Source organism: Camellia sinensis, chromosome 7 (assembly GCF_055761805.1).
Source record: "Camellia sinensis isolate YWXY chromosome 7, ASM5576180v1, whole genome shotgun sequence".
NCBI classification, from domain to species: Eukaryota; Viridiplantae; Streptophyta; class Magnoliopsida; order Ericales; family Theaceae; genus Camellia; species Camellia sinensis.
In genome coordinates this window covers 32,263,045-32,273,300 of record NC_138967.1, presented here as the reverse complement: position 1 = coordinate 32,273,300, position 10,256 = coordinate 32,263,045, and positions in this window count along the sequence as shown.

Genomic DNA, 10,256 nt, shown 5'->3' with positions numbered 1-10,256 from the left:
TCAGACACTCAAGATAGCTTGTTTACTAAGTTAAGCAAAAAGTGATTGTTACATACCTTTCTAAATCTGTGGTTCTTGTATTTATACTTGCTTTTTGGGCCTCGGGGCTTGAGCGTACTTTTATCCAATTCCCGTTTTATTTATTTGGAGCTACTGATCTCCGGCTATTCGGCCTTCCTAACGTATTCGGCGTCCTAGTCATGCAATATGGAGCCGAATAATATCTGATTTCTAGGGTACGCACCTTCCGACTCTTCTATTTATTCGGCTCCCACAATTGCCCCCTAAGCACTTTACCAACGACAGTTGGCTGGAGTGCTTGGTTCCGAATTTTGAAAAGCCAGAGCCAAAATTCGGCGATTGGCCTCATCCTCATGCGGATGTCTAAGCGCACCCCTTTCGGTTGTCGTGTCGACTTCCCGCCCTCTTGTACGTGTCTATTTATTGCGATTTAAAATTTTGACGTCCTTTCGAGTATGTATTTTATGACGCTCGTCGCTGGATTGCCTTTTGAATCGTCCCTGCAACTCTCTTCCCCGGTATCCTCTTCGTCCTTTGTAAGTTCTCTTCTTCCTTGCTTCGAAGACTCTTTCTGGTTTATTCCTTCCTTGGCATATTCTTATAAACTGTAGGGTATGGCGAAACATTTAGAGGACCTCCTCTCGTCAGATCGAATTGCTAGCTTTAAACACTATTTCTCCATTCTTGATGATGTCCGTCTGTCGTTTGTGGCAGACGACACTCTTGATATGGAGAGGGAGGACAAAACCTCGATTGTCTTTCCTCTTTTGTCAATCGCAGAGGGTGGAGTCTGTTTTCCCCTTCACCCGTTTCTTAGGGCGGTGCTTCGCCATTGGGGTTTAATCCCTTCCCAATTCAATGTGAATTTCTTTAGAATTATAATGGGGGTTATAGCGCTCAACTGTCGCCTTAGAATTAACCTTGGCATTCCAGCCATCCGACATTGCTATGCCTTGGCTAAGTCTTTTGGTCGGGACGGGCGTTTCTGCCTTAGGGCCAAGGGTATCGACCATCAGCTAATTACTATGCTTTCCAGTTCTGGGAAACGAGTTGATGATGCTATGGTCGTTGTCCAGGGTAACTGGGAATTTGGCGAAGGGGAGGATCAGGTCAACCCTATTCCTAGACGGAGGGGCAAGCCAGGTGGCCGATTGCCTTCTCGCTTTTATTATTTGTTCATTTTTGTTGTAAAGCCTCTTCTTTGAAATGTTACAGCTTGGCTTGTACAGGGAACGATTTGAAGAAAGTCCTGTCTTCGACTGACGACGCCGTTTTTTTGGATATCAAAGTCGCGCTCAAGTATTTCGGCCGTCGAAGTCTTTAAAACAAGGGAGGGCGGCCCACGTTCTACTTCGTTACGAGCCGGCATATACGACATTCTCGGCGATGGAAAATATCCCGGTTCCGAAGGGTGAAGATTCTGTTATCGCTCTTATTTTGTCCGACTTCAAAAACTTGAGGCAGGTTGGTTTTGAAGGGTCTGATTCGGAACGGGATGTAGCTAATGTTACCGAATCAGATCAGTACGAAATCGAGTCTGACGAGGTATTGAATTCGGCCGATCCTCCATCCATTTCGGGCCGAGGGGATCTTTCACTTGACGGCGTTTTTCACGGCTTAGAGGATCTTCCCGCCGCAGGCCCCGAAGACATGGCCGGGTTAAGCCTGACAAAACTTGCCAGGAAGGCGAATGCGGAAAGGTTGGCCACGCGGCGAAGAGCGGAGGCCTTTCCGTCTGAAGTACCACCCGCCATCGAATCTCAACTCTCCCTGCCTGTTAGCGAATCAGAGTCCTTGCGCGTTATTGAGGTGGAGATCGCAAAAAATCAGAATGCCGAATCTACTTCGATCGTGTAAGACGGCCAAGAAGTTGAGGAAGAGGCAGAGAAACGCCCTGCCAAATTTGAGGCCGGCTCAGAAGAACAAGGCAGCAAACGTCCTCGATTAGAGGGATCGAATGTGATCGTTCATTTTGTCATTCAGCCGATGATAAAAAGCATGCCGGTTTCTTCTGATGCTTCGGCGCTTAAAGATCCAGAAGTCACATTCAGCTTGGCTACGTCCATGTCGTTGTCGTCTGACAGGGAGGTTTTCCGGATGGAACCAGATCTGAATGCGACAGCACTAGCCGTCCAATCGGCACTTTTGGTACATATTCGGACTTTGCTTCACTTAATCCAAATACTGTTGAAGTTATGGTTTTAAATTCTTGTTTTGCAGACCGTCGAAAGGATAGTCGATATGGGCCGTCGCCATCGCGACGCCGTCAAACAGATTGGTCGCTTACGAAAGAAAGTTAAGGGCCAGAGGAGAAGGGCCGAGGTCGAAGCTTTGAGGGCGAACAAGGAAGCCTCAAGGGCCGAGGCTGAGGTGGAGAGGGCTCGTAGCGCGGATCAATTGAGATCGGATGTTGAGAAGGCAGCGGACACGAGCGAAGATGCGCTCAAATTGGCCCAGAAGGTGGTCTCCAAACTGGAGGCTGAGTTGGCTGAAATGAAGGCGGCGAAGGAAACAGTTGACTCGGAGGTTTCCAAAGTATTTGAGGCCGGAAAAAATGCTGGACTTGCCGAGTATTTGGACCAAGTCCCCAAGTTTGAAAATCGGGAATTCAAACATGGCTGGCACAAAGCCCTTGCTGCTGCTAAAGTTTCATTGATTATGCCAATACCATATGAGCAAGTGGATGTTGAGCCATTGGAGTCTGATTCCGATGATTGATCTGGGCGACTGACATAGTTTTTAGGATGTCGAATGTATTTTTACAGTTTTTAATTTGGTATTTTTCATGTGTTGCTACAGTCGTAGTTTTTTGCTAGGTATTTTCATGCGGGCTTGTAGCTTTTTGTTTAGTAATTTGCGTATATAAAATTTCATGAGTTGTGCTCAACTTGCTAAGGAAAATGTTGTTGATGAATGATATTGCTTTCGGTTATGGTTAGATCGGCTACTTAGCTTAGGTATTTGGCCAACCAGATTAGTAAATCTGCCCTTGCCTTAGCCAGGGCGCGAGCTTGCGAAGCTGAATGGGCCTAACTTACGGGCTGGCTGAGGCATAGATTGATCGGCGCTTGCGCTTGAAAACATGGCCGACCAGATTAGTAAATCTGCCCTTGCCTTAGCCAGGGCGCGAGCTTGCGAAGCCGAATGGGCCTAACTCGTAGGCTGGCTGAGGCACAGATTGATCGGCGCTTGCGCTTAAAAACATGGTCGACCAGATTAGTAATTCTGCCCTTGCCTTAGCTAGGGCGCGAGCTTGCGAAGCCGAATGGACATAACTCGCGGGCTGGCTGAGGCACAGATTGATCGGCGCTTGCGCTTGAAAACATGGCCGACCAAATTAGTAAATTTGCCCTTGCCTTAGCCAGGACGCGAGCTTGCGAAGCCAAATGGGCCTAACTTATGGGCTGGTTGAGGCACAGATTGATCGGCGCTTGCGCTTGAAAACATGGCCAACCAGATTAGTAAATCTGCCCTTGCCTTAGCCAGGGCGCGAGCTTTCGAGGTCGAATGGGCCTAACTCGTGGGCTGGCTGAGGCACAGATTGATCGGCGCTTGCGCTTGAAAACATGGCCGACCAGATTAGTAAATCTGCCCTTGCCTTAGCCAGGACGCGAGCTTGCGAAGCCGAACGGGCCTAACTCGTGGGCTGGACAATTGTCATCCATCTGTTGACGTTTGGGATTACTGACGTTGCCTCGGGAGAGCTGCATACATTGAAGGATAAATGGGGCGAATGCACACCAGAGGCCCTACTTATTTCTATTCAGGCAACTTGGGAGGGACGAAGATTAGCTGAATTAGACACCACAATGAGTCACAGTAGCGAGCCTATGTGTACGGGAAGAAGGATGCCCGAGGATCGGGAAACATAGCAGCCTCTTAGTCGTCGAAGCAGATCGCCCCGAAAGGACAGGCAACAACAGGGAAATTCTCTGAGCCCACGACCGAGAATGGAGCCCGATGCGACTCCACGACCGTTGAGTTTTGCGGTTTTTGTGAGGAATAAACCAATGACGGAGGCAGATTCTATCATTAAAGACCCAAGTGTGGCAGTCGAGTTCGCTCAACAGATCTTCCCGCCGGAAGTCCAACAATCGATGGTCGGACGTCAAGATTTCGAAGCATTTCAAAACGGCATATATGGGGTCGTGAAAGGACTATATACTGCTTATGAAGTCGGCATGTGTCTGCGGGAATCGCGACGTGAGAGTGAGAAAAAGGACGAAAGGAATCGCAGTCTGGAGATTCGTGCGGAAAAGACTGAGCATGAGCTTCGGGAGCTGAAGAATGTTCAAATGAGCACGTCGGTGGCGGCCGGTCAATCTAAATTGGTCGTTGAGGAGAGAGTGACCTAACGGACCTCGGGTTATGAAAAGGGTTTCAGGACGGCCTGAAGGTCGGGATAGAGAAGACCAAACGACACCTTGCCGAGGAGGTCTGCCGATGTGAAAATCGTGGATTCAAGCACGGCTGGATCAAGGCCCTTCAAACCGAGAAAGCTCTCGAAGCCGTGGGCATTGATTCGGCTTTGCCCCTGTATCATCGTCATTAGTTACCGTATTCCGATTTCGAAATTGAGAAGAGCGACGATGAGAGTACCGAATAAATACACTTTGGAACGCGAGAACAAACTTCGCGCCGAACAATTAGAATTTCTTTTATTTTTAATGTTCGTATTTGGTCTTGAAATGTTATGTGCTTAATTAAACGCATTATTTCAACTTATTGGCAAGTTTTGTGTTGCGTGGTGCAAATGTTTAAACATGCATTGACCGGCTCGAATTAAGAACAATTCTCAGTGAATATTTATTTGGCCAGTGGAGTAGTCCGAATGCATCTTACAAAGGCTCCAAATTCGGAGTCTTAATCGGCCTTAAGAGGCCTAATCGGCTCTAAGATGTCATTCGCCAAAAGGGGCTCCGAATTCGGAGACTTAATCGGCCCTAAGCTGTCATGTACCAAAAGGGGCTCCGAATCCGGAGACTTTAATTTGGCCAATCGTGATATCCACGAAGGGTGCTCCAAATTCGGAGACTTAATCGGCCCTAAGGTGTCATGCACCAAAAGGGGCTCCGAATCCGGAGACTTAATCGGCCCTAAGGTGTCATGCACCAAAAGGGGCTCCGAATCCAGAGACTTAATCGGCCCTAAGGTGTCATGCATCAAAAGGGGCTCTGAATCCGGAGACTTTAATTTGGCCAATCATGATATCCATGAAGGGCGCTCTGAATCCGGAGACTTAATTGGCCCTAAGGTGTCATATACCAAAAGGGGCTTCGAATCCGGAGACTTAATCAGCCCTAAGGTGTTATGCACGAAAAGGGGCTCCGAATCCAGAGACTTTAATTTGGCCAATCGTGACATCCACGAAGGGCGCTTCGAATCCGGAGACTTAATTGGCCCTAAGGTGTCATGCACCAAAAGGGGCTCCGAATCCGGAGACTTAATCGGCCCTAAGGTGTCATGCACCAAAAGGGGCTCCGAATCTGGAGACTTTAATTTGGCCAATCGTGATATCCACGAAGGGTGCTCCGAATCCGGAGACTTAATCGGTCCTAAGGTGTCATGCACCAAAAGGGGCTCCAAATCCAGAGACTTTAATTTGGCCAATCGTGATATCCACGAAGGGCACTCCGAATCCGGAGCCTTAATTGGCCCTAAGGTGTCATGCACCAAAAGGGGCTCCGAATCCAGAGACTTTAATTTGGCCAATCGTGATATCCACGAATGGCGCTTCGAATCCGGAGACTTAATCGGCCCTTAAAGTCTTAGGAGCGAGCTTGAGAAAACGAGAAACTTTGTATTGGAACGGTGGAATATGTACAAGTATCAAGCCCACAAGTCGGGTCAATGATAGAATTTACGTAAATGTGTTGAATTCGAAGGCCGTGGCAGGCTTCTTCCTGACATGTCTGAGAGCCGGTATGTCCCTGTTCCTACGATGGATTCTATCTGATAGGGGCCGTCCCAGTTTGGACCTAATTTTCCATCAGCCGGTCTCCGGTCGGCTAGAAGTACCTTCTTTAGGACCAACTCTCTTGGCGTGTATCGGCGCAACTAAACTCGCTGATTATACGACTTGGCGAGCTGCTGTTGATACCGTGCCATGGATACCAGGGCGCAGTCTCTTCGTTCTTCGATTAGAATTAGATCCAGGGCAACCATCATGTCGTTTCAGCCCGTTTCAAAAACTTGCGATTTCAGAGTTGGGAGGCCGATTTCCAGGGGTAAAATTGCCTAGGTTCCAAAGCATAGAGCAAACGGCGTTTCTCCAGTGGATCTCCTCGGCGTAGTACGATGAGCCCATAATACACTCGGTAATTCTTTGACCCATTTGCCTTTAGCTTTTTCCAGCCTCTTTTTGATGTCGTTCAAGATGGATTTGTTAGAGGCTTCAGCTTGACCATTACTTTGGGGGTAGGGCGGTGTAGAGGAGTAAGGCCGAATGCCATATTTGCTGCATAACTCTCTATATACGCCACAATCGAACTGGGTGCCATTGTCTGAGATGAGAGCTGTCGAAATGCCGAATCGTGTTATGATGTTTCTCCATACAAAATATTTGATGTCGGCATCTTGTATATGTGTTAAAGCCTCCGCTTCGACCCATTTTGTGAAGTAATCTGTCGCGACGATTAAGAATCGCTTGTTCCCTGGGGCCCTCTGCAATGCTCCTACGATATCAAGTCCCCACTAAGCAAACGGCCAGGGGCTGGTGATAGAGTTCAACCCTTCGGCAGGTAGATGGGTTAATGGGGAGAACTTTTGGCACTGTTTGCATTTTTTTACATAACTCTCCGCGTCAGCTCTCATTGTCGGCCAATAATACCCCTGTGTTATAGCTCGATGGGCCAAGGAGCGTCTGCCAGAATGGGCACCACAACTGCCCTCATGTATCTCTGTCATAAGCTCCTTCACTTTGTCGGGGTGCGCACATTCCAAATATGGACTAGAGAGGGACTTTTTATAAAGCCCTCATTGCGGATGCAGATAGTATCACAGGACTTTATTTCGCGGCTTGTGTGCTTCTTTTTTGTCCTCTGGGAGTTGTTCAGAAGAGAGGAATGCAGCAATTGGGTCCATCCAGCTTGGTGTGGATTCTATAACGTTGACATGGATTTCCTCCGAAGGGCCAATACTCGGCTCCGGGATGAAACCTACTTCGATGGTCCATTTGATCTCAGAATTGACGGTGGAGGCTAGGCACGCCAAGGCATCTGCGTGTGTGTTCTGGTCGCGTGTTATTTGGTTCAGTTCGTGATGGTCAAATTTTGCCAGCAAGGAATTGGCTATTTTCATGTAGGCCGCCATACGGTCGTTTCTTGCTGCATACTCCCCCTTTAGCTGACTGATTACCAATTTTGAATCACAAAACACAAGTAGACGCCGAGTGCCGAGAAGGTGCGCATTCCGCAGACCAGCTAGAAGGGTTTCGTATTCGGCTTCGTTATTTGATGCGTCGAAGCCAAGCTTGACAGCCTGCTCAATTACTGCGCCGTCTGGAGACAAGATTACAACTACGGCGCCGCTGCCCCTTTGGTTAGACGATCCATCACAGTATAATTGCCAAATATCCCCGACATAAATTCTCCAGTTCGGCTTTGGTCGAACTTCAGCCTTTGGTCGAACTTCGTCAGGTTTGAGGTTGGCAAGCTCGCCGGTGAATTCGGCAACAAAGTCGGCCAACACCTGCCCCTTGATTACAGTTTTAGGTAAAAACTGAATGTCGTATTGGCCGAGTTCAAGAGCCCATTTTGAAACACGTCCTGATATTTCTGCACTCTGTAGTACTGATCGGAGGGGATAATCTGTTAGCACCCCAATGCTATGTCCCTGGAAGTAATGCATCAGTTTTCTTGCCGCCGTGACTAGAGCTAAGATGAGTTTTTCCAACGGAAGGTAGCGTGTTTCGGCGTCAACCATAGCCTTGCTCACATAATACACTGGCCGTTGCTCCCGCTCCTCCTCTTTTAGCAGTACGGCGCTGACGGCCCTATCGAAAACTGCCAGATATAGAACGAGCGAGTCACTAGCGGCGGGTGTTGTCAAGAGAGGCACTGAGCGGAGGTAGGTCTTGAGTTCGTTGAACGCTGTTTCGCATTCGGCGGACCATTCAAAAGCTTTACCCTGCCGTAGTGTCTGAAAGAATTGTCGGCAGTGATTTGTAGATCGACTGATGAACCTGTTGAGTACAGTGGCCATCCCCATCAACTTTTGGACTTCTTTTACTGAACGGGGGGAGCCGAGTTCCAAGATTGTTGTGACTTGCCTGGGGTTGGCTTCGATTCCTCGGTGATTGACGATGTAACCCAGGAATTTGCCTGAGCCGATTTCGAACGCACACTTGGAAGCGTTCAGTTTCATTTTGTATTTGCGTAAGATGCTGAATGTCTTTTCTAGATCGGCTACATGATTCTGTTCCTCTTTGGACTTGACCACCATATCGTCGATGTATACTTCCATAGTGTGGCCGAGTTGCTCTTTGAACATGGCGGTGACCAGTCTTTGGTAGGTTGCCCCTGCATTCTTCAGCCCAAAAGGCATAACTTTGTAGTAGTAGGTTCCTCTTGGGGTGAGGAATGCAGTTTTGTCCTGGTCATCTGGATGCATGGCGATTTAATGGTAGCCTCTGCAAGCATCGAGGAAGCTCATGTGTTGATGGCGCGCCGTCACATCGACAAGCTGGTCGATTCTGGGTAGAGGAAAACAGTATTTGGGGCAAGCTTTGTTCAGATATGTGAAATCGACGCACACTCACCAAGTCCCATTTTTCTTCTTCACCACCACTGTATTGGAGAGCCACGTAGGGTAAGTGACTTCTTTAATTGCCCCGGCGTCAAGCAGTCTGTCTACCTCCTCAACAACGGCGGCAGTGTGCTCCGCGGCTGACCGCCGGCCTTTCTGAATGATCGACTTACATTTGGGATTGACTTTCAGATGGTGCTGTGAAACTGAAGGGTCTATTCCCGGCATTTCGTACGGAGTCCACGCAAAGACGTCGAGGCTGTTGAGTAAGAAAGAGATTAGCTGCTGCCTGTCGGCCTGATTCAGAGAAGCGCCGATCATGAAGAACTTTTTTGGGCTTCCATCGATGTCAACTCGGTCTAAACCTTCCGTGGCCTTCTCATTTGAATGCCGCCCAACGCCATCAAGGATCTCCCGATTCAGCACCTCAATGGAGCTTACTTGCAGTTCCTTTAGCGTTTTGGCGGCAAGGAGATAACATGCTTGTGCCGATTTTTGGGAGCCGCAGATTTGCTCAATGTCGTGTTCTGTTGGGAAACATAGCAGTTGATGATAGGTGCTTGGGACGGCCTGCAAAGTATACAACCACGATCGCCCCATGATGAGATTGTACGGCGATGGCAGCCTGACGACAAAGAATTCCACATCCACCGTTCTGGAACTTGCTCGGACGGGTAAGCTGATCTTTCCAAATGGGTACTCAGGATTGGCATTGAAGCCAAATAGTGGATAAGGAGCCAGACTCAGGTCTAACTCGTTGAATCCGAGTTTGATGAAAGTTTTATAATACATAACCTCCGAAGTACTGCCCTGGTCGATAAGAACGCGTTCGACGGTAAACCGGTTTACGCGTAGCTCAACAACCAATGGATCGATGTGAGGGAGTGTTAAGCCGATCAAATCAGAGTCGTCAAAGGTGATACTTGGCGTTTCTCGGGGCTGCTTTGCTAGCGTGAGTTGTTGTTGGGGGCCTGGATGTGATTGGATCGCATGTACGGCCGGGGCTGCTGGCAGGCTGTATATCATGTGGACGGCGTTAAGCAGAAATGCATCCTTCGGAAGGGCAGGTGTTTTGATCGTACTCTTCTGGACGCATTGTTGCAGACATTCGTCCTTTGCCAACTCCTCAAGATGATTTGTTGAGGTATAGCGGCCGTCAGTTTGTTGCTGTTGGGCTCAAGATTGTCGATCATCTGCCCTCGGGGATCACTCAGAAGCCTGGCGCACTGTTTGTTTGGATTTTGCTATTTCCGAGGCCAGATCGCGACGAAAGCGTTCGTTCTTAGTGATGATGTTATCCAACCTCTGTTTGGTTTGCCTGGCTTGTGCCATGGTCGCTTGTATTGTCTTTTGCGTTGGGTTTGAAGATGAGCAGAGGTCTAAGGCAAGTCTTGCTGCGATGGTTTTTGGTCCAAGCGAGTTCATTGGAGTGAGGTCATCTCTCTGTGTGGTCTCGTCAGTGGCTATCGGAGGATCTTCAGTCACGCCTG